At 37.3% G+C, this 18,891-nt stretch overlaps 1 pseudogene; it reads right to left on the bottom strand.

Annotated features, from left to right (window-relative positions):
• Window positions 1-650: 650 nt before the first annotated feature.
• LOC112624395 overlaps window positions 651-18,891 on the bottom strand; it is a 22,976-nt pseudogene continuing 4,735 nt past the window's right edge.

Here is an 18,891-nt window from a genome sequence, read left to right as displayed (position 1 = left end):
AAGTATTCCTTTCAGCATAATGACAATCGATCATATCCCAGGGTCTCTCTAAATCCAATTCTAATGCCTAAATGGGACAGACTCTTCTACTGAAGAAAATGGTGAAAAATTCTCACCATTTTCCCAGTTGTTCAACTGCTGTATCTACATTCTTAGAATCTAACTAAAAGACGAAACTGAGGCTTTTGTGCATTTATAACTAACTTTGCCTACTTTGAATATAATACCGTAAAAAGCAGAGATAATATCTCTTACCTCCTAGAGTTATTGTATGAGTCAAATTTAATTTTAACAAACATTTACTTTCAACTTTCTACTGGCCCAATAAAGATATATGAAAGGTTGCTGAACCCATGAAACAACATAAAATGATAACATTATTTACTCTTAATCTATTGCAAATCAAGAGAAAAAACAAAAAATAAATGTAAAGAATCACATTTATACATTTCCTTTAAGTAGTGAACTTTGGTAGATTCATCTTTAAATTCTTTAATGAAAAACTCACAAGAGCTATTTATTAGTCATATTCTAAAAAGCCAGATACAGGCTATTTTGCATGCTCTCTCTCTATATATATATATAGGTCATTATGGGATTTACATTATATTCTCTGTGCTGGTTAAACCAATGAGACTTTGCTCTTTTCCTTAACCATCTGAGGGAGGCAGGAACAAAGGAGAATATTGACAAATCTGGAAACAGGGCCGGTGAGTGTCAGAGAAGGGAGCCTTTGGGAAGGTGAAGATGTGGTAGCCAGCACTCATGTTATAAAAGGATACAACTCCAGCCTCAGAGTCCAGAAACACTCCCACAACCAATGGCTGTTCACACAGATGAAGGGAAGTTAAGGGAGATGTAAGGGCTGCATAGCATTTCTTTTTGCATAGTCTGAGGGTCCACAATCCAAACTGAGGTTCTTGCTTCATGCCAGTGCCTCTCTGCACATTTCCATAGAAACTTCTAAATCCCACCCGGTTCCTTCTCCAACATCCATTTCGAAGGAACATCTTCCTGAGAGGTGAAGCCCTCACAACCCAGGACACAGGGGAAGGCACTGAATCTCCTGGAAAGAGTGCTGTGATGGTCCTGGGGATATCCGCAAGTCACTTGTCTCCGATCCTCAGGCAGAATTAGTTCACCATGAGCTGTATCTGGATCCAGAGTCACCTTGACTATAATTCCAGTACTGTAGGAGGCTAAGGCAGGTGGATCACTTGAGTGCAAGAGTTCAAAACCAGCCTGGGCAACATGGCAAAACCCCATCTCTTGATGGCTCCTTAACATTTTCTTCACATTACAGGAAATAAAGCTCAAAAATGTTGCACATAGTATGAAGCTCCAAGGAGAAGACCTCTGATGTTTCCAGCTTCACAACCCACTCCTACTCATAGTGTCATTCACATTCTGCAGCAATTTTTGGAGTGAGTTCTGACATTTTTCCTCCAGTTCCAGCATGTGGCTCTTGAATTCAGCCCAGACTGGTCCTATGGTCCCTCAGTCTACTCAGAGTCTATTGTTCTTCTTTCTCCTGTCTCCAGAGATAAGACTTCTCCTCCTCATGTAGGAAACTCTGGAGATTCTCAAAGTCAAACTCGATTTTTTTATCTCTGCATTTGTGTCTTCTCATGAGGAGATATAAAATTGCAATTTCCATTATTGCTGTCTAAATTCATGCAGTGAGTGTGTATAATCTGAACAACTTAAATCTATGCTTTTGAGTTGCAGTCCTCAAACTTGGCCCAAATAAACTCTGTACTTATTTTCCATTTAGTTATGTGCATTGCTGTGAACAACTTCTGCTCTGCACACTCCTCTTCAAGTTGCCTCAATTTTGTCACAACTTTCTGGAGCTTTTCCTTGTAGCCCCGGCATTCGTCTTCAACAAGAGCTGTGGTATGCCCTTCGTGCCATGGTGCCCGCTCACTGTGCCAGCAGATGAGCTGCCCCTCATCTTCACAGAACAGGTGGAGCTGTTCCTGGTATCCCAAGGTATCACTGAAGCAAGCCGCTGTGCTGAGTTCATTACTGGAGTTGAAACAGATTTTGTCCTTGGGTTACATTAGAATCATCCATTCCACTTAGTCTTCCAATTGCACTATGACTGCAACACATTCATACAATGGCATACTGGGCTGCAATAGAAATGCGCAAAATGGAACAACATGATATGGCACATGTGGTAAATCCAACAAAAAATGTTAAACAAAATGGCAAGTTGTAAAATATATACAGTATATTACGCATATGTAGTTTAAAATATGCAGAATAGAGTCTTATGTTTTATATAGATACACATATGTATAGTAAAAGTAAAAATATATAAATAAGAATGATCAAGAGCAAGTTCAGGATGGTTCCATCTCTGGAAAGGGAGAGAGAAAAATGACATTAGGGAAGAGACACAGAAGGTTTTAACCAAATCTAAAATAGTTTATTTCTTTAACATGAACATTTGATATGATTATGACAGAATGCTAAGATTTGTTCAAGCTATGTGTGGATGATCGTAGACATATATTGTTTTGTTATACTTTATGTTTGAATATTTCATAATTTTAATACCAAAAAAAAAGCCAAATAGATGTGTGCCTGATAGGTGAAAAAAAAACAAAGAAGAGACCATGCAATGTAAGTCTTTTCTCTTGGAAACTGTTCATGTGCTACATACCACTCTGATCTTCTGGCAATCTCTTTAGCAGCAAAACAATGCCAAAATTATCTGAAGACTAAAAAAAAAATGTGTAACACTGAACACTCAGTATGACTCACAGTCTATGCTCTAATGCTCTCTTTTAATCATTTCTAAAATCTTGTGTAAAATTACTACCATTTTACACATAAGGAAATCCAGATGCAAAGTAATCTACTCATGATCATGCAGCTGTGGCAGAGTTGAGACTCGAACCCATACAGGTGTGGACCCAAAGCCCTTTCTCTTTTGTCAATACTGCATTGGGAAGCCATAAAAAAAAACAGACAGAAGAGAAAGGAAGCCATGCGAAGTTCTGTCAGAGAAGCAGTTAGGGACATAGCTGACGTAGAGTCTGCTAGAAGTCAGTGTAGGTAGAGAAATTCTTTTAAAATATGAGATCTGAGTCATGCTTCAAATAATATCTTATTACCGACTTAAAAGCAGAAAGTGGAACATGGGTGAGGAAAGTTTCAAAAGGAGTGTGAAATCATGGCAGAAAAGGTCCATTTGCTTGGAGCATGAATGGAGAGTGAGAATTATACAAAAGAGAAAACAGACAAAAGAGAATAACCCTCAAGGAAAATTAAAGGAAAGAGATCCAAATCAGAAAAGAAATTAAGTGATAGAAAACAGATGAAGACTATTACAATATAAAAATAAGGAAAGTAGAAGAATCAAGCATGAGCTTCTGAAATTTGAATTATTCCAAACTGTTAAGACAGAAAGAGGAGCTGAATCATCTGATTTCAAAGGTAGGAAAATTGGAACAAATGATTAAATTGAGGGAGAAATGGGGAGCAGAATTGTGGTTTGTTTATTTTTGGAGGTTAAATGGAAGACTCTTTTGAAATGTATTAAAAGCATCTGATTCCACATAAGGAACTTTGAAAAGTGGAGCAGGGAAAAGAATTCTGCTTCTGTTTTCCCTGAGCCTTCTGCAAGTACTTAGGTGGGTGTGTTTGGGTGGAAACATGAGCTTTTTGTTGAACACCCTCTGATTCTCCCCCTCCCACCTGAAGTCCTAAAGCTGTGTTTATGACAACACAATCATTTCTACAGTAACTAAAGAGCTGTCAGCAAAAGAGGATTATTGCTTAAGTTGAGAAATAAGCAACTAAAAAACTCTTAAACCACAAAGCACAGGCTCCCATGCGAATATTCAAGTGACAAAGCCAAAGTAATGCAAATACGGAAAATGTTATGTGCTGGACAACCCCAACTGACCTTCTAGAAACTGGTCTTTAAACTTCATGGAAACGTTTCTACAGAGTAACCCAATAGTGTCAGAGTTTGATATATTTTGCTGACCTCCTCAAACACAAATTTATCAGTGGGTATCTAAACTCAATATATGGCCTCTGGCTTGTAAACCATTCTCACTCCCGTACGACATTCAGAATTCAAACTGAGCCATTTGGATTCTGTGATAAGAATTATGAATTCCTGGTTGGGAACGGTGGCTCACGCCTATAATCCCAGCACTTTGGGAGGCCGAGGTGGGTGGATCACCTGATGTCGGGAGTTCAAGACCAGCCTGGTCAACATGATGAAACCCCGTGTCTACTAAAAATAAAAAAATTAGCTGAGTGTGGTGGCATGCGCCTGTAATCCTAACTACTCAGGAGGCTAAGGCACGAGAGTCGTGTGAACCTGGGAGGTGGGGTTGCAGTGAGCCGAGATCGTGCCAATGCACTCCAGCCTGGGCACAACAGAATGAGACTCCGTCTCAAAAAAAAAAAAAAAAAGAGAAAAAAGAAAAGACAAGAAAAAAGAATTACGAATTCCTTGTGAAGGTTTGAAATGGCCCAAACTCCATCAAAAAATAAGTCTTTATTTTTTGAAAAGTAAACTATCTGTTCACTGGATGTTGCCTAAGAGCTCCAGGAAAAACCATCGTGTATTGCCATTGTAGGAAAGATATGAGACCATCTACCACTGCAGTAGTAGAAAGGCTACCACATGGCCTTCTGCAGTGAGCTCACTTTCCTTCTCTTTGCTAATTTGATTTTAGAGTGCTTCACCCTTCTCTTTTTCCCATGTGTTGCTACTAACAGAGAAGAGTTTTAATATTGTTGACAATAAGTTATTTATATGCTTAGCAGGTTATAGTATAGGAAACATATCTTTTCAGTAAGTATGCTAGTACATGTAAGGAAAAATGTAATGGGAAAAGAAAAGTTATCTACCTTAAGCAAATATTCATTCTAAATAAAAGAAAGCTATGCATTGCCTCCTTTACATTTTTTGCTGCTAAAGCATGTCTTAGACCCTATATTTCAATCTGCCAGAGAGCAAGTCATAGTTGATACAGAACAGGACTGATATCATGAAAGGAACTTACTTTTAACCACTATGTTTCTGGAGAATTAAAATTGTCAAAGGACTTTTAAAAGAATTATTGTGTCATTATTTTCATAATTGTAAAATACATATGAAATTTAGGATTTTTCTAAAACTGAATAGATGCAATCATAGTAAAACCCGCAAAATGTTGGCATTTCCCATTCTTCAAGTTTTGGTAACTTAGAGAACTTTAAGTCTGTTGAGCCACTAGTGTGCATTTCATGATGGAGAAGGCTCCTTACTCATATTAAGGAGTTAAGGGGTTTCTTTTAATGCTTCCTTTGAAAGTAGCTACAGAAAGGGGTAGTGTGATTGCTTTGAAAAAAGCTAGAATCTGTTCTAACCCTAGCTATTTTTACAAGCCAGGTGACCTTGGCTAAATGAATCAGTCCTCAGAGCCTTCATCAGCAAAGCAGGAACAACTGTGGAAACCCAATGAAAGCCTCAGGCATACTTATCTGCATATGCATGTATACCTCGCCTCCAAAACATTTGTGTGTATATGTGTGTGTGGAAAATAAATCTAGAACTTGTGACAATGTGACAGTGTCAAGTCAGAAAAAGTCAGAAGGTCAGCATGTGGAAATTTATGCCAAAATATATGCAAAACAATGACTAGAAGGGGCAAACAATAAGATGGTAAGATTCCAAGAAACCAAAGCCGAGACAGAAACAGGAAAAATTGTAGGATTCGTGGTATCTATAAAAACAAATCACTTACTAAGCGGAGACCCAATATTTTCTGATTCTGAAATTTCAGAGAAATTTCTCTAATGGGAGTTCAAAAAAGTGTACTCTGTATAAATAAAAGTTACAATGTCCTTCCAACTATTCCTTTAGACCCATAACATGATGAGTTACACAGGGCTGTTTATTGTCACGAATCTTACTATCATCTTACATGAGGATTACAATGCCAAATCATAGGTTGACAGAAGCAACTTTTTGGTATATCAGAAAAAAAGTGGCGGGGAACAGTGGCACACGCCTGTAATCCCAGCACTTTGGGAGGCTAAGGCGGGTGGATCACAAGGTCAGGAGTTCAAGACCAGTCTGGCCAATATGGTGAAACCTGGTCTCTATTAAAAATACATAAATTATCTGGGCGTGGTGGTACATGCCTGTAGTCCCAGCTGCTCAAGAGAGTGAGGCGGAAGAATCGCTTGAACCCCGGAGGCGAGGACGCAGTGAGCCGAGGTCGTGCCACTGCACTCCAGCCTGGGCAACAGAGTGAGACTAAAAAAAAAAAAAGACCGGGAGCAGTGGCTTATGCCTGTAACCTCAGCACTTTGGGAGGCCGAGGCGGGTGTGTCACGAGGTCAAGAGATGGAGACCAGCCTGGCCAACATGGTGAAACCTTGTCTCTACTAAAAATACAAAAATTAGCTGGGCGTGGGTGGTGGGCGCCTGTAGTCCCAGCTACTCAGGAGGCTGAGACAGGATAATCACTTGAACCAGGGAGGCAGAGGTTGCAGTGAGCCGAGATCGCACCACTGCACTCCAGCTGGGCGACAGACGGAGACTTAAAAAAAAATAGTAAGGGTCAGATACACAGCTTGCTACTGGCTGCAGTGGGCTTATTATAAACGTGTTTATCTAGAGCAGCAATTCTCATGTTTTAGTCTCTGGATCCCTTCGCAATCTTAAGACTTCTTGCGGACCCAACGGGCTTTTCTGTAGCTGGAATCTGGGTCCCCTTGGTCACATGGTCCCAATTTATGCTACTGGGACATAGAAGAGTCAGCTTTAAGGTTCAATGCAGGTCTTTTTTTTTTTTTTTTTTTTTTTTTTTTTTGAGACAAAGTCTCTCTCTGTCACCCAGGCTGGAGGGCAGTGGTGCAATTTTGGCTCACTGCAAACTCCACCTCCCCCGTTCAAGTGATTATACTGTCTCAGCCTCCTGAGTAGCTGGAATTTCAGGCGTGCACCACCACGCTTGGCTAATTTTTTTGAATTTTTAGTAGAGACGGGGTTTCACCATGTTGGCCAGCTGGTCTTGAACTCCTGATCTCAAGGGATCCACCCCCTCAGCCTCCCAAAGTGCTGGGATTACAGGCGTGAGCCAGCACGCCAGCCCAGGTCTTCTTACTCAAAGTTATTATCCATAATTTTTCCAGCGTAATAAGAATTTTGTAATAAGTCTGAATTTGATTGGAACCTGAGTGGCCGCTTTCAAATTTCTATTTCCTAAGACTCAAAACCAGCAGCCGTCATGTTATCAATCATTAGGAAAATGAGCTCTACATTTGCCAAATCCAAAGTTGATAATACTGTATTGGTTTAAATCTGAGAGCAAGTCATTGTAAAAAGTCAGGGGAGACTATTTTTGCCAAACATTGGAGGCAGAGTTCTGAGCTATCCTCACATAGCAATAGATTGCCATTGGGATTCAATTCAACTTTCTTAAGATTCATTCTTTTCAACCATCGTATTAGCAAATGTACAGAAGTTATTATAGTTAAGTTATAAATAACAATTTTTTAACAAAATAAATGTTCATTGGTTATATTAATAGATAATAAATAATTTAGAAAGAGTATAAAAAAATAAAAATTCTACTGTTTACCTTCAACATTTGGTATACAGTTGAACCTTGAACAACACAGGTTAGAACTGCTTGGGTCCACTTATACATGGAGTTGTTTAAATAAAGGTTACACTGAGTGTGCTTGCCTCTCCTGCCTCCCCTTCCACCTCCTCCACCTCTTCCTCCTCTGCCACACCTGAGACAGCAAGAGCAGCACCTCTTCTTCCTCATCTTACTCAGTCTACTCAACTTGAAGACCATAAGGATGAAGACCTTTATGATGATCCACTTCCACTTAATGAATAGTAAATATATTTTCTTTTCCTTATAATCTTCTTAAGCTTTTCTGAAGTTTATGTTATGGAAAGAACACCGTACACCGTATATACGACATACAGAATATATGTTAATTGACTGTTGAAGTCATTGGTAAGGTTTCTGGCCAACAGGAAGCTATTAGTAGTTAAGTTTCTGGGAAGTCAAAAGTCATATGTGGATTTTTTTACTGTACTGGAGCCAGTGCTCCTGACCCCTGCGTTATACAAGGGTCAACTGTATAACTTTCTAGACTATATAGATGTATTTATAGGTGGAGAAATAGATATAAAAACTAAAACAAGATAGTAATAGATATATATATATACACACACATATATAATTAGTATCATGCTGTATTTAGGGTTGTGTACTTATTTTTAATCATAATTTTATAAAAAGCACTTTTTGATCAATTAACATTCTTTGAAAATATTTAACTTCATGCATCATAATTTTAAAACTTTTCCTTTGCTGTTAGCTATTTGTGTTATTTGATAATGCTTTGAAAACCGTGTATTAGGTACAAGTACAGAAATAGAAATTATCATGATAACCACTGTAACAGTAACAGGCAGATTATAATGCAACTTGGATATCATCCTTTGTTCTATAAAGATGGCCATATTTTACATTGACATATGAGTAAGTTTCACTGAGTGGAGAGAATAATTTATTCAAAAATAAATGCTTTGACACTTAACAAGTCAGTTACTTTCTTAAAAGTCTGCTATAGAATAACAGAACGATTATAGAATAATTACTCATTTCTTTTCTTACTCAGTGTTATTTCCTAATGAATTTTTCTAAGTGGTTTGTCCTGTCTAATTTTATCAGTCTAATAAGAATCCATGCTTCAACTTTCTCACTGCTCTAGGCAGAAATTCCTGTGAACATGTCAAATCCATGGGTGAATGGACAAATTGGCATAGTGGGAGAGCACACACACAAAAGTGAGATGATGGCTGACCGATTTCCCTAATTACTGGAGTTTTAATAAGACAATAAAGCCCTTGCTAAGGATTTCCTAAGTTTTATTAGAAGTCAAGACTCTCCATTTGCAAAATAAGGGGAGCCCAAAGTGATTCACAAAAGGGCAGTGTTACATTCCGTTTACAGTTGAGGGTCACTGTTAGTGCCAAATGAAGCCATAATGCCCAGCATTGCTGAACATGCAAACAAAGCAAAGCTAAACAAAACAAAAAAATTTTAAAAGGGGAAATGATCTCAGATGGTAAGCATGGCAGAATAGTGAGGCCAAAATGATTGAATCTCACCCGTCCTTTAAAATTGTAGCCCCAAGTCTCCACTCCTCTGGGCATCTGAACCCATAAAAACAATTGAATTATGTCAATTCTCTTCTTACTCTGCACAGTCCATCTTTCCAACCAGCAAAGATCTTAAGAATTTGTTCTTTTCTCATCTAAACTACTAGGGCTTTACTTAAATTAATCCTGCTGGTATGCACTGCTCATCATACCCATCCTCCACCCTTCTTATTAGTTACTTAAATGTCTACATATTATCTCTAAACCCTAATTCCTATTATTTCTTTTTTGAAGGTTGCACTTAGAGAGTTTCACAACCATGAATAGGTTTCAACTTTTTCTGACATTCTCTATTTTTTTTTTTTTCAGATCAATGAAACAAGAACAAAGAGAAGAATCAGGAAGTCAGCAGTGTGTCTCCTTTATTCCCCCAGGCTTTAGAATAACGCTTTCTTTGGTAACCCAGGGTATTTACTAGCCTCTTATTAGGTTCAAAAGCCATACAGCAAGGGATTGCAGTCTGCCCTGCAGACATAGTGTGGACAAATGTACCAGCTTGAGAAAAGTCCATAGCTCCAGCCTTGTGTGACTAGAATTTATGATCCTTAGTTTTCTGTTGCTTTTATCTACATTTGACAATCAGACCCTAGAAGTCAGGGTCACTTGACATGAAGAAGTAGTAAGTGGTTTATATAGTTATTATGCCCAAGGAAAGGAAGCATTATCTTTATCTTCTTAATAAAAAAAAAATACACGAAGATTGATTATCCATTTTATTGTATAACTTATTTTTTTAGCTTTTACAAGAACATGGTAATTCCCCGTACTTTATAAAAGGTTTAAAGCTTGCCAATACAGATAATATGGTATTTACTGTATCTAATTTTTAAAAAGGCATGAAATGCATATTTTGCTTTTTAGAACTAACTACCAAAGTATATTGATGTCCATGTAATGCTGACTTGTAGGGTACACTCACTCAATGAATATTTTTCTTTCAGAAAAAAATCTTTGGAAGTGGCATTAGTGGTCATGTTTGTTCAAATAGCACTAACTGGTCCCCAGAGCTGTAGAAAATTAAGACAGGTATAAATATCTGATCTCGGTTTGATCACTTAGATTCTTTTCCATAGGAATTTGGAATTGAAATTGAGAGAAAATCATTTCCTTAGCTTATATTGCAACTGAATCTTTAAACTTGGATGATATGGGACAACCATGTTTGCAGAGAAAATCATGCTACAGGGAGAGAGAGAGTTTGAAGCACATATGTAGATGAAAACAGAGACACAAAGCCCTGTGGTCAGAGTTAGAGGGGCTGAGAGAATAGTTAGCTTAACTTCTGTCTGTTTTCTTGTTCTTGATTCCAAGGACTTAGTGTTATGAATAACCCGTAAATTTTCATATTTACTTTTCATTTCTATGCTCACTTAGAAGGGATTATGTAATTGTTTATTTATAACCAAAGAGACACCGAGGTTTACAGCTGCAGAAGTAATAGTATTTTTCATTTTGTATTTTGTACTTTTCAATTCAAGGATTTCCATTTGGTTCTTTTATATGGTTTCATTTTCTCTGCTGAGATTACCTTTGTGTTTCCTTATTATATTCATTTTGCATAGCTATTCTGTAGTCCTTGTGTGCTAACTTCATCATTTTCATAATGCTAAATCTCTGATTTTTTACTTTTTTTTCTCCTGGCTACGGACCACTGTTTTTTTCTTTTTCTTCCTCCTCTTCTTCTTCACATATCTAGTAATTTCTATTGTATGCTGGACATTGTGAGTACTGCCTTGTTGCATGTCTGAATTTTGTTGTCTTCCTTAAGTTTTGTTTTGTTCTGGTAGGCAGTTCATTCACGTGTAGCTCTGCTCAATCCTTTCAAGGCTTGTTTTCAAACAATGTTAGCATGGCCTAGAGTTGCCTTTACTCTGGGGATATGTTAGCCCTATTCCTAAGTGATGGCCTGCCTGAAACTTCTACTGAAATCCCAAGTGTCTCCTGATATTCCTCCATCCAGTTAGTCAAAATTAAAGCTTGCAATAGCTTCCGGCCCTTTGCAAGCTATTGAAGTTGCTGTGTTCTTAGCTCCCTGGTAGGTGCTCGCTCGCTCTCTCTCTCTCTCTCTCTCTCTATAGAGACAAATGTACCAGCTTGAGAAAAGTCCATAGCTCCAGCCTTGTGTGACTAGAATTTATGATCTATAGAGAGAGAGAGAGAGAGACTATTCCTGTGGAGTCTTGCCCTGAGAATGTGTAAGTTAGATTTCACAAATTCCTTCTTTTTGCTGTGTTCTCCTCTCTGATAACTTTCTTCATACATCCCAGCTGTTTCACTAGCCCAAACTGTGATCTCTGCACTTCAACTCAGCAAACCCTCTGTGCTTTATTTGAGTTCCACATGCTTGCACAGTAGATTAGAAAGTACCTCCAAACAGAAAGTCAGGGACACCACACAGCTTGTATCATATACTGCCCACCACTGGGAATCACTGTCTTACACCTTTAATCACAAGGCTGAAAGCAGTCATTTTGTATATTTTGTCCTATTTTATAGTCATTTAAGCTGAGTGGCTAGTTTCGGACCAGTTAGCCTATTGCAGAGAACATCTAAATACACATATTATTAACTTGTTTCTTAAAATTAATTTATCTACAATGAGTTTATGTGCTTACTACATATTTTGTTTACTATCTTGCTTATTATTAAGTTTCTTCATGAATTTTAGAATTCCGTTTATGGGTTTAGCTTGGATCAGAGAATTTCTATAACTTTGATCTTATATGTCTTTTGTCCATGCTTCTTCCACCCAACCCAAGGGCTGTCTCTCCAGTAGCAGGTCTTGTAGTGGCATTTTGGGTCATCTATCCTACAGCCATTTGTGAGATCTGGACACAGAGCATGTGGGCATCTTGGTTTGTTCATGATCACAGGGTCTCTGTGAGTCCTCTAAGTCTATGGCTTACTAAAATCTGTAGCCATAGAAGCTATCAGAAACCATGATTGTTTTCAAAGGCTTTTTTCATGTACTTAGAGTCCTCCTATTTGCAGAATTCAAATAGCATATAAAGCCCTCATACCTGTTCACTTTACCCTGTGGGAACAGAGTTCAAAGCTACTCCTACAGGTTTGTGTATCCAAAGCCCAATAGGTCAGCCCTCTTGTCATTGGTCAATAATAAGATTTATCTGTTCAGTTTTGGGTTAACTTTTTTTTAATTTATCTATCATTGCTATGTGTTTAGAGAAATGCATGAAATTACTGAGCTGTCTGGACCAAAATACATCTCTAACTACAAATCAGATTTCTTTCCCTGAAGTTTCCACAATTTGAATATAAGACAGACCAAACAGTTCTGATTTTATGGAGTACAAACATTATATAAGGATGTCAGAAAAAATGATAAATCATCAGATAGCATACCTTCATCAGAAAGTAATACCTTGTATTATAGAAGGAACAGAATTGTCATATGAATTGTAACTAAAATGTTTTTAAAACTCCAACTTGTCTCCTTTTATTCTGTACTCATAATGAACTAATATCAGTTTTAAAATAAAGTGTTAGAATTACTGTTATACTACATATGCTTCAGACATGATTAGCCACAAATTTTTAAATCCCTCCATGGTTATATATTTCTATGGTATAAAATACTAGAATTGAAGTAGGTACTCTCTAATGTTCCTTCCATCTCTCTTTTATTCTCTATGTAAACTTATTATCTCAATAGAAAATTGACATGATATTATAGCCTCTTAGTTTATTACTATTAGACAAACTATTCGAGAAAGATTCACTGAACAAATTAAGACACTCAAATCACACAGCTTATTGTATCAACTTAAAGCACTTAAGACATCATGCAAGTGGAGTAGAATGGCCACACTACATGAGTCCTTTGTCAGGCCAGTGTTTACGTATCCTGTCTTCTCTCTTTTTCTCTCTCTCTTCCCGGCCTCTTGCCTCCCCGCAACCTCAGCACAGCAACCAGTGTGATTATAAAGGCCATAATTGAGATTGAACAAGTTGGCTTAGCAGATAACGAGGTGCTGGGAGTAAACGCTCTTTTTCTATTCAGAAGACACAAGAGCAAGTATACTTGCCATAGCTCAAACTCACCAATGACTAGCTGAGCAGCCATAACTTTGATCCGTTTGTTTTGGGAAAGTATATATAGGGCCCGAATGGATGCCACCAACAGGTGCACAAAGTGATATAACCTGAAAATCATAAATATTCAATGACTTTATTTGGTTCTTCCCCTCTTTGTACCTATCTTCAACACATATGCTCTCTTTATTAATTCCTGTGATGTTTACTAAAGGAACATTAGAGAGTACCTACTTCATTTAATCTGTGTCTAGCATGCCTCAGAGACTATTTTTACTTACAATCAACACTGAGTATTTTAGTCCATTTGAGCTGCTATAACAGAATGCCATAGATTAGGTGGTCTATGAAAAACAGAAATTTATTTCCCACGGTTCTGTACGATGGGAAGTCTAAGATCAAGTCACCAGCAGATTTGGCCTCTAGTGAGGGACCTCTTCCTAGTCCATAGAAGACCATGTCCTCACTATAACCTCACATGGCACACGGGGTGATTGAACTCCCGCATGCCTCCTTTATAAGGTCCCTGTTCCCATTCATGAGGGCTCTGTCCTAATCACCCATGACCTAATCACTTCCAAAGACCTGACCTTGTAATAGCATCACCTTATAGTTAGGATTTCTTTTTTTTTTTTTTTTTTTTTTTTTTTTGAGACGGAGTCTGGCTCTGTCGCCCGGGCTGGAGTGCAGTGGCCGGATCTCAGCTCACTGCAAGCTCCGCCTCCCGGGTTTACGCCATTCTCCTGCCTCAGCCTCCCGAGTAGCTGGGACTACAGGCGCCCGCCACCTCGCCTGGCTAGTTTTTTGTATTTTTTAATAGAGACGGGGTTTCACCGTGTTAGCCAGGATGGTCTGGATCTCCTGACCTCGTGATCCGCCCGTCTCGGCCTCCCAAAGTGCTGGGATTACAGGCTTGAGCCACCGCGCCCGGCCTAGTTAGGATTTCAACACATGAATTTGGACAGGAGTGATGAAAATATTCAGATCATATCACTAAATTGTATTTATCTGTTTATCTTATTATTTGTAGCAAATTTGAACTTTTTAGATAATACACCAAACATTCATTAAACATATGTTTTCTAAAGTTGTAATGATATCTAGTAATTATCTCGTGTTGATTATGTCAAGCACTTGACTAGAGAATCACATACCAATAGAAACCCTTTGTTGCCTGTCTGAGAAGCCATCTTCTTCCATAGAAACAGAACGTGTTTGAGTATTGGCCCACCATGTACCCTCTGGTGCTGGACTCTGCTCCAGATATGGGGACAGTATCATGACTAGTTCCAGCTCATTGAGATAATCTCATTCCCCTTGCCAGGGTTGGCATTTGACACAGTCCTGGACAATGAAACCAGTGGAGACATCTGTTGTGGGGATTCTGGGGAAGGTTTTCCTCACTGATATTATGAGCTTAGTAAGAAACATTTCCTTTTCAGCACATTTTTCACCTTCGTATGCATCTCAGATCTGCAGGAACCTCTTGGTGACAGTCAGTTTTTGAAGGAAAAAAAAAAGCCAAACAATGAGAATGGCAGAGGAGAAAGATGGAAAGAAGCAGAGGATTTGATGGCACAGTGATGTCGCTGAATTAATCAACTCTGGAATGACCCTATGTCCAATATTCTTGTTATGTAAGAGTTTCCTTGACGTTTCGGGCACTCATGGCTGAATTTTCATAATATATTCATTTAAAAAACTTGACTGATACAGAAAAGGACTCCATTTTAATCTTCCCAATACCCCTAGCATACAAAATTGTAAGTTGTAGAGCTGTGATTCAAATATTGCTTTCTCTGACTCCAACACCCATTAAAATATCACACTAAATGAGTGGTTAGTGATACATTGATCCATACAGTTAAAATGTTTTCATCTTCCTTGATTTCTATACATGGGTTCCTTGACAAGCCCTGGGAGGCTATGCTCTCACCTTTATTCATGTTTCCCACCATCCCAAACTCTTGAGCTGGCTCAGGATCTTGTTACCCTTTTTTCCTTTATCTACCTTTTGTGCCTTCAAATTTTTTATATTAATGACAGTAGGTAAAATCAGTTAAACTGATAAGTTATACAGTATGCAACTATTCTCTATTTTTCCTTATTCACTAATATTTTTCATTTATTTTTGTCTTAGACAAACCACATCACTGATCCTTAATGACCTCATTAACTAGTAGTTACTGGAACAGCTGCAGCTTTTTATTCAACTAGAACTTTTTTATATGCTAAACATAGCCCAGGAAAAAAAAAGTGCCTCCATAGGAAGGCACTCCCTTAGGAGAAACCGTCTGTGACGTTCTTTGCCTTGGCACTAGAATCTTTTCTAAGTGACCTTGAGTTTCACTATTTTCTTTTTCCATGTAAAACTGTCTCATGATAGTTATTCTTTGTTTTTTTTTTTTTTTTTTGAGCCTCACATAAAATTTTTTCCACTTTAAATGTGAGACTCATGATTTTTATCCAGAAGATGAACAATATTTTTTGTGAATAGTTAGTTGAGCCATGTTGAGATATCATTTGAACTTCTAGAAGCCCCAGCATGTTTCATGGGGCTCAGAACCCTTGCTCCCTGAGAAACATTCATCTTCAAGATTTCACCAAGACTGTCAGAGTGAATTAGCATTAAATGCTATATTCATTATCTCCAACTTTAGAGAGGTGAGAAAGAAGGTTCAGTTTCTATGCCAAAGATTCCTCTTTTTATGCAGTAAAATCAACAAAGTAGTCATGTATAGGCCTAAGAGGATACATTTGGAAAATATTACAGTAAAACTACACTTATCTGGATATCTCAATCACCTAAGATGTAACAAACAATAGGTAAATAACCAAAAATTTCCCTAAACAAAAGCACCAAGTATCACAATATCAATTTGCTAAAAGTGACATACACCCTTTTTAGAGCAGGCCTTCAAGTTCTTCTCAGAACTCATATTTTAGGCATTATTGTAATAGATTTGACTACGTTGTTCCTAGAAACGTCTGTGAATAATATATTATTCCTATTAACTGAATATGAACAAGTTTATTATTCATCTGATTGCACAACAGAAAGACATTCTTAGGTTTCACCAAAGCTTTGAAAGATGTATTAAACAAGTAACTTGTACAAAAATTTTGAATATGAACTCAAGAGAATTAACAATTGAATTTAAGAAAAAAAAGACATGAAGATAGTACTATTGAAAAGATGTATAATGATTGTTGAATTGATATCGAGCCTTTGCAGAGATGAGAAAACAAATATCAAGAGGAAAATATCATTGTTAATAAATGCGATTATCAAAGTTTTTTGCTAAAATGAAGTCATAAAAGAACAGCTGCAGAATATTAAATTACATTTATATATACAAGAAGAAGAGTCAGGGATAAAATAAATAGATAAAAAGAGAAAAAGCCAAATAAAATACATAATTTCTTATTTTCTATAGAGGGTGGGTATTCCTTATCCAAAATGCTTAGGATCAGAAGTGTTTCAGATTTTGAAATTTGTTCAGATTTTGAAATATTTACATATAGATAATGTGAAATCTGGGGGAAGGGGCCCAAGTCTAAACACTAAATTCATTTGTTTCACACATATCTTATACATATAGCCTGAAAATAATTTTATACAATACTTTAAAATCATTTTATGCGTGAAACATAGTTTGTGTACATCAAACTATCAGAAAGAAAACATGTCTCTATCTCAGCCATCCATGTGGACAATCTGTGGTTGTTTGGCATCATCAGCATTCCTGAATCTGAATTTTTATATGCTATTTATATGTATGTTTTTTATATGCTATTTTTGTGTATGTAAAAAAGCAAGAATTTTGTGTGCATATTCACACATAAGCATTTAACAGTCAAAAAAATTGACATACTATTAATTCAGAGAAAAGATAATGTGCTCAGGTTAACTAAACGGCATAGTATTATCACTAGAATGCCTGTCGGCTATTAATCAATAAGAATAATAAAATATGTGATGCAAAAACAAACAAGGGCAGGCTTCCAGTCTCCACCTACAATGCCGTATTTTGATTAAAAGGTTACTGTACACTGTATTTTATTTTTTTAGGTGAGAAGAAATATCAGAATCCGGAACCAGGAAGTGAGTCCTCTAGGGATGAGGAGGTATTCAGCTGGATGGCTTTTTAAAACATTTCCTTCAGAGTCTTCTGCCTCATTAACAACAGTTTTTGTCCTAGAAGCCTCTTTTTGATTTTATAAACTGACGTGATCTCTGTTATACATGCATGCTGCTCTAGTCCTTCAATAAGCCCATCTCACATTTTCACCATGCCATACGTAGGTACTTTTTCTGCAGTGTTAGCAACATCTTCTTTGTCTTCATTAATATGATTACCTTGATTCAGAGCCATTTTGGCTACTTGACCATCTGTCAATGAATGAATAACTAGAACCTCATTTCTTTCCATTTACTGACAGACTCTGAAGGGAGATTTTTTGCACATGTAAGGAGGTAAGACTTTTTCTTCTCACTTGACTTAAGGAATTCTTCAAAGTCATTACCTTGTGCCCCGTCATTTCTGAATACAGTTACAATCACTCTGTGCCAAGCATTGGCAAAAGCATGTGTGGCATCCTTCATGCTAAACTTCTCTTGAAAACCTTACACACCCAGGCCTCTGTTCACTGCTGCTACCATGCTGGTCAAGAAAGTGTTTTATATTTACCTTTTATTATTCTAAGAATACTCTGGTCACATGGCTGAATTAATGAAGTCACATTTGGTGGAAAGTACATGGCATAAGCATTATTTTTTATGATGTTTCAGCTGGAAGATGAGCAGAACATTTGTCAAGGATTAACAGAATCTTGCAGTTGACATCCAGCCCAACTTCCCTGCAGTGAGCATGCACCACTGGTACAAAATGTTTATGAAACCAATCAGAAAAGATATCTCTGGTGATCTATACCTTTTTATTAGCATAATAACGAACTGGTAAAAAAATTCACTTCTTGAAAACAGCAAAGACGCAAACTATTGCCTATCACAACAAGTTTACACTTAGGCATGCTGTTGCATTAGCACATCCCAGCAGAGTTACTCTGTCCTTGGAATCCTTAATTCCTATAGGAGCTGTCTCATCAGCTGTAGTTACTGTCTTTCTGGAGTGATAACACCAAAATAGTAATGTTTTATCAGCATTATAGACTTGTTCTGGTGCCAGGTTTTCATCAGTGATCATCTTAGCGAACTCATCAATGAATTTCTCTGTTGCTTCATGATCAGCAGATGCTTTATCACCACAAATTTTTAAAAATTTATTGCTATGTGTTTTCTCAAATCTTTGTAACCAGCCTGTTACATATTCATAGTTCCTTTCAATTTTCAGTTTATCATGGTAAATCTTTGTTTCATGATCGACATACCATTAAGTAATATGTGTTCACTGAGACACTGACAGATATACTCTGCCCCAGCCCAGAGCATATAGAATCTGTATATATTTTGATAAATTTATACCTAAGTATTCTTGGTGTTATTGCAAATGGTATTTTTTATTTCAAGTCTTAATTATTCATTGCCATTATAGTGAAACATAATTTATTTATTTATTTTTTTTTTTTTTTTTGGATTGGGCAAGGTTTTTTTTTTTTTTTTTTTTTTT

Source organism: Theropithecus gelada, chromosome 5 (assembly GCF_003255815.1).
Source record: "Theropithecus gelada isolate Dixy chromosome 5, Tgel_1.0, whole genome shotgun sequence".
Lineage (NCBI taxonomy): Eukaryota > Metazoa > Chordata > Mammalia > Primates > Cercopithecidae > Theropithecus > Theropithecus gelada.
Note: the sequence above shows the minus strand (reverse complement) of the source record. Positions and strands in the feature narration are given on the sequence as shown.